This window comes from Nicotiana tabacum, chromosome 16 (assembly GCF_000715075.1).
Source record: "Nicotiana tabacum cultivar K326 chromosome 16, ASM71507v2, whole genome shotgun sequence".
Taxonomy (NCBI): domain Eukaryota; kingdom Viridiplantae; phylum Streptophyta; class Magnoliopsida; order Solanales; family Solanaceae; genus Nicotiana; species Nicotiana tabacum.
Window position 1 is genome coordinate 80,415,433 of NC_134095.1, and position 6,716 is coordinate 80,422,148.

A 6,716-nucleotide genomic window follows, 5' to 3' on the forward strand; every position below is an offset into this window, starting at 1 on the left:
TTTCATATGTCCTATGAGCGATCAGCCTAGTTTTGTGAGCAAGCTATTTCATTCTAGATATACGTAAGAAGTTTCGAATCCACCATCACTAAAAAAAGTTATTCTAGATACGACAATGAAATACTTAGCATTAGGAACGATTTCTAAGAGGTTTAAATTTCAAAATGGTTGCAAATCAAAACTAAAAGCAATAAGATCCTATTTACTTTGAAAAAAACAGTACCTTGACTTATTTTCTTTTAAATAAGTTTCAATAATCACAACTAGTGTTTTCCTATTGTCGACTAAAATTTTAAAGCTACATATCGCATAATTTCTTTCATAAAACTGATTATTTTAGTCATTTATCCTCTAATCACTTTTTTCTTCAAAAAATAAATCGAAAAAACTTTAATTATCCATAACCCACCATATAGCACTTGAAGTAAGGGGAAAGGCTTAACCCAATTTATGTTTCGTGTAATGGGAGAATGGAGGTGTAGTTACTAATATTTTGTTTGATACAATTTTTAACTTGTGTATAACTAATACATCATATTTGGCGTTATCCTATGCATAAGTAATGCATAGAAAACCATGTCATTAGTAATACCAAGGCTTTAATGCATGCATTAGCATGGTTAAAGACAAAATTGTCCTTGAAGTCCCTTAAAGCTAGAGAATATGGAAGACATTTTTGTAAGTAACTATTTTTCTTAAAAATTATACAATGCATTATAATTTTAATACACCACACCAAACAGTAGATAAGAAATAATATCTGAATATTAATGCTTGCATTACTAACCCATGTATTACTAATTCATACACTACTAATACATCTTATTTCGCACTATTCTTATACACCCTACCAAACGACCCCTTAATATTTCAAGTAATTAAAATTGAAAAGCTGCTAAATTGTGAGTGAAAATTACCTTCTTCAAAGAAAGTACACGCTCGTTTAGTCCCAAATTAATGTTTTGGTCTTCATTATGAGAATCAAATTTTATTACTTCCTCAAATCTTTTATAAATGTTCAAAAACATAAAACACTCCTATGAAGAATCAACTTAAAATACTTTTTTTTCAACTACAATAATATTTAAACGCCTATTTAAAGTTTTAATTAATGGTTTAAATTTAGGACCTCTAATTGAGTCTACGTGGCATCACAAAGCACACAAATGGTCAAGGTCCACGTTACTACAAACAGGAGAATAATATAACACCATAACATGCCACGTCAACATATTAATTGAAAGGGTCGTTTCCGTCATTTTAATCGGTCAAAAAGAAAAGCCTTCCGCCCCGACCAGCATCCCTCGTCTGGTCTAAATCCGATGACATCGGCATATGCAACAGAGACAAATGTAGAATCAGTTTTAACCCCCAATTTCTCTTTAAATTGTTTAGTTCACCCCTTCACTTTCTATGTTGCCATCTTGATATAATTCTTACACTTTGTCGAACGTTAAATGACATTGTTGGTAAAATTTTGTAGATATTATTAGTGGGCGTTTGGACATAAGAATTGTAAAATTTCAAAACAGGATAAAAAAAAATTTCAAGTAAAAATGATATTTGAAATTTGAAGTTGTGTTTGGACATAAATATAATTTTGGGTTGTTTTTAAAGTTATGTAAATGATTTGAGTGAAAATTTTGAAAAATAGCTTTTTAGAGTTTTTTAAATTTTCGAAAATTTTCCAAATGCATCTTCAAGTGAAAATTGAAAATTTTATGAACAAACGCTGATTTCGAAAAAAAGAGAATTTTTTTTTTTGGAGAAAAGGAAAAAAAAAATTATGTCCAAACGGTCTCTTAGAAAATTTTCACTTTTTTCCAAAAAAATTTTACTTTTTTTCGAAATCGGCGTTTGTTCATAAAATTTTCAATTTTCACTTGAAGATACATTTTGGAAATTTTCGAAAATTTGAAAAACTCCAAAAAGCTCTTTTTCATAAATTTTCACTCAAATCACTCACAAAACTTCAAAAACAACCCAAACTGAATTTTATGTCCAAATACAACTCTAAGCTAGCGTTTGGTCATAAATTTAGTTAGAAACTTGAAAAAGTAACTTTTGAAGTAGTTTTGAAAAATAATTTTTGGAAGTTGAAATTATGTTTGGACATGCATTTTATTTGAAAAAAAAAATTGAAGTTTTGTGAGTGGGAACAAGTTTCACCCAAAATCTACCCTAAACTAGATTTTGGGAACTTGAAAAATAATTTTAGAAATTTTTCAAAAATAGATCATTAATCTATGAACAAACAATGTTTTCAAAAAAGATTTGAAAAACGTTGCCAAAATGTATGGCTAAACGGGGCATAAATTTCAAATACCATTTTCACTTGAAAAAAAAATTCACCATTTTATGAAATTTTACAATTCTTATTGTTTACCGTGAAAATGGTAATAACAATTAAATTTGTTGATGGGACTCTAAAAATACGTGATCTATTTTTATGCTAGTTTGTTAAGCAGTTGATGCTAAGTACATGTGATTAAGAGACGAAATAAAGTTAAAGAGGGAGCTATAACCAAACCGATAGGCCGGTTACTTGGGACCTCGGGCTTGTCGATTTCAGGCATCGGGGTCAATCTCAGGGACTCGACTGTGAGCTGTTGACGGTAACCGGGGTAGGGCTAACAGTTATCTGATTATTAAAGAGGGATCTTTATGGCCAATGATAAGCAATAAATGATGAACAAATAAGAATATAATAAATGAAAGCAATAATATCAAGAGAGTATATGAGAGAGCAAAGAAAGTGTTTTTCTATATTCCTTGTGGAGCAGCTGGAGCAACAGAGTTTACAAGAATGGTAGGAATACCCCTTATATAGGAGGGGAATCTTAACATAGTACAAAATATATTAACTACTCGGATACGGGGATGGGCCAGCTAGATATGATGTCCTGACGCCCCACGTTGGTTTTAGAATAGCCCGCTAGGCTCTGTCAGTCTTAGCCAAGCGTCTTAAGAACTTCCCTTTTTTCTAATATAGCCGTTGGTCTGCACTGCCCTGAGATCGGGCCCCGATGACCCTTGACAGTGAGCCTCGACCTCGGTCTCGAACCTCGAGAAGCACATTCGCGGGGCACCATAATGACGAGGAAATTGGACATCCTCGATTTTACCGTACACAAATAGTCTCCGCGTTTCTTAGAGTGAAAGTGATAAGAAACGACCTTGAATTTCTTCCCCCTCTAATGCTCTCATAACGACGTTAGGCACAAGGCGCCAAGACATGATTCACACGCAGCCCCTGAATATTTTTGCATTGACTATGGCAGTTGGCTGTCTCTTGGCCTTCTTCAATGCGCACGCAAGGTTTCTATAAATACTCCCCTTCTTATTTTCTATAACGCATTGTATTCCCAAACCTCAGAAAAGGTTCGTTCTTCCTTTGCTTTCGTTTTTTCTTAGGAACGCAATTCTCTTTCTTCTTCTGAAAATTTCTAGAAATGGCGAAAACTTCCGCCTCCGCTTCTCAGGAGGTTGTGGCCTCGTCCTCTTCGCTTCTATCTCAAGGTGAAGTGACGATGCCTCCTCGTGCGGAGGAATGTGTTCTAAGGGTCTTTCGCGATGGCTTTTGATTTCAGGGCCGAGAGACCTTCTTAGAAGCCGGGGCGCAGCGAGCCCGTGACTTAGTATATATGCTCGATAACAATCATCGAAAGAGTAAAAGCTGATTGTCGCTGGGGGAATGTGGTGCTTGTGGAGATCCCTTCTCTAGAGGAGGATGTTATGACATACAAAACAGGTTTCCTCAGTGTGTACACCTGTCCGTTTACTCTAGGGCCAGTGTGGCCATCTTCGCCCCCGATCGACCCCATGAATCTCGACTTCTGCCAATGATGCCAAGTGATACTTGGCTAGATGCATCCTTCATTCTGTCGTGTTGTTTACATGATCAGGCACTACGTGAACATGATCGGGGAGACACCCTTCACTCTTGATCATCTGATCAGGATGTACAACCCCCGTCTCTTCCGTGGGGGTTTAGTCAAAGTCCGCTGCCAAGCCCCGAGGTCCCTCTTTGCCTGTACCGAGGAGCTCGGAAAGAGGGGATGGATAAGCCGATTTGTCAGAGTTAGGACTTCTGACCTGATCCCGGCGGAAAAGATACCGTCCCCCGAAAGGTGGAATGTGGAGAATAAGTAGACATGCTACCTTGCCTTCCATCGCTTCTCTCCGGCCATGTTCTTTCAAGCACTTAACATGTATTATTTTTTGTTACTGCAGCCGCAGCAATTTACCCCGGCGCAATTTCGGACCTCCAAAATTTGGTTGGTCGTTTGTACTCAATTTTCCTATATGTTGAGCGAGTGTGGAGTGATTTATCCCAGTCCCGGTGGGAAGCCAAGGATCATGGTGAGCCTCTACCCTTGTCGTAGTCATCCCTTTCGACTTAAATAGCTACTGGCGGCGCTCTTGTTCCCTGTGCTTACCTATAGCCTTTGTGTAGGTTTGGGGGAAGTCCCCTTGATGAAGGGAGGTTTACCCAGCGGGGAAGGCACTTTGGTACCCGATGAAGGGAAGAAAAGACAAAGGGATCCGTTGGACAGACCTTCCGAATCTAAGAGGATTAAGGCGGAAGAGACTAAGGCCGACTCGGCAGATCGAACCCCAAAAATGGTGGGAAACCCTCGAGTTGAGGGTGAGGAGGAAAACAGTTTCTCGATGACGCCCGAGGGAGGGATAAACCTGGCCGATCCTAGGGCCGTAGAGATGGTGGCTTCCGAGCCGGAGATTGATGCCGTTGTGGCCCCACTTTATGGCGGAGAGACAATTGAGGGAGTATCGGGTTCTGCCCCTGATAACTAGGGATTTTGATACCTTTTATACTCCTTCTTGCTTATATTTTGATTAGGAATTTGTACAAAATAGTCCCAAGAGGCTCACAAGTTGTGCTTGATTGCAGGTTTGATCAACAAAGTGACAAGATGTCAAATATCATCTCAAAAGGAGTGAAACTTGCATAAGTGCCAAAGACAAGACAAGCCTAGGCAAAACAGGCCTAGTGCAGTCGCACACCATTCTGTGCGGTCCGCACTAGGAGATTTAGAGAGGCTGATTTCCAGGTAAAAAACCAATACGGCCGCACTAGGTTTTGTGCGGTCCGTACTGGAGTTAATGTGGCCACACTCGATTTAGTTTTTTTTCGCAGACCCAAAGATCAGAGAGATGCCAGACGTGAAGTTTCAAGCCAATGCAGTCCGCAGTCCATTCTATGCGGACCGTACTAGAAGCCTCCGCGGCCGCAGTCCATTTTGTGTAGTCCGCATTGCCCGAGTTCAAAGAGCTGTATTTTCAAGATCAGAGCCCTAGTGCGGCCGCACTCCATTTTGTGCGGTCCGCACTAACCCCGCAGGGGTATTTCTTTCCAGATTTTTCAGCTTAGTATAAATAGCTTATTTTTCTATTTTTAGGGCATCAGATAGTTTTGTAACGCAGCTGCGCTACTGGGTTCGACTTTCTTAGCCATTTTAGGCAATTTTATCTACTTTTCATCATTGAATCTTGTTATTTACCTTAGTGATTAATTAATATGAGTTGGTCTTCATCTATTTCTTGCTTTTCTTCTTTAATTATGAGTAGCTAGACCCATAAGCTAGGGTTGTGGCTCAACCCTAGTGCGGGTAATTGATGGGTCTTGTATTTTAGGGCTAGATTGACTATGAGTGTTTGATATTTGGGCTAATTTCATAGTTAATTGCTGAATTAGTGGTTGCAAACACTAGTTTGTGTGTAGTTGACTAGGGCTCTTCTTGAGAAAGAGAGCCTAAGTCTCCAAAATTGGTCCAACAAGGAAGTGGGGCGTACTCAAGAGATTGATAGCCCCAATTAAAGGGTTAAACCTCGAGAGAGTAATACCCGACTTGAACACTAATTGCTTGTGCAAATTTGCATACCCAATTGGTCTTGAAAAGTCAATTCGGGCAAAATCACTCGAACCTCCGAGAGGTATAGAGTGGGTAATATCGTGCAACGGTTATATCATACTCCCCAATTATGACAATCGTGTCTTAGATTCAATTACCCGCCAATTAACCACCTAGGTGAAAGTCATTACCCTAGTGCCTTTTAAACCATTTGAACAACCTTTTTTAGTTTAACTCTTAGCTTAATCTAGTTGCATTTACCATTTGTATTTTGATAATAGTAGAAGTAAAAAGAAAACCCGAAAAATGAGTAGAAGTATAATTTGGAACACATACGCAACTCTACACTAGATAGATACTCGATTCCAAATTCTAGCTCTCTGTGGAAATCGATCCTCACCCTAAATCGGGTAAAAGCTGCTCCGACCCTCTCTCGCTACTCAATAGTAGTGCGGAGTAGGCCGCGATCACTTTTTGGCGCCGTTGCCGGGGAGCTAACGGTTTTGGATATCTATTTAGTTAGTTTTGTGTATTGTTCTTCTTTCCTTATTTGTTACTTACTTGTTTGTGTCACAACTTAGGTACCAAATGGCAGCGAACAACGCTAATGACCATCTTAGAAATGTGATTACGGGGGAGGAGGTAGATGATGTCGGAGATGATGAGGTGCCTCTTGTACCTCAAGGACTACGTAGAGGCCGTAATGCCAATGCTAACCCCAATGATAATATTCCAGACCCTCCCTCGCCACCTCCAAGAGTGGCTCTTAGAGTACTTCCGAACCAAGGCTATGCGAGTGCTATTGTCCCACCCCGAATCCGAGCGGGCAATTTTCAGATAACT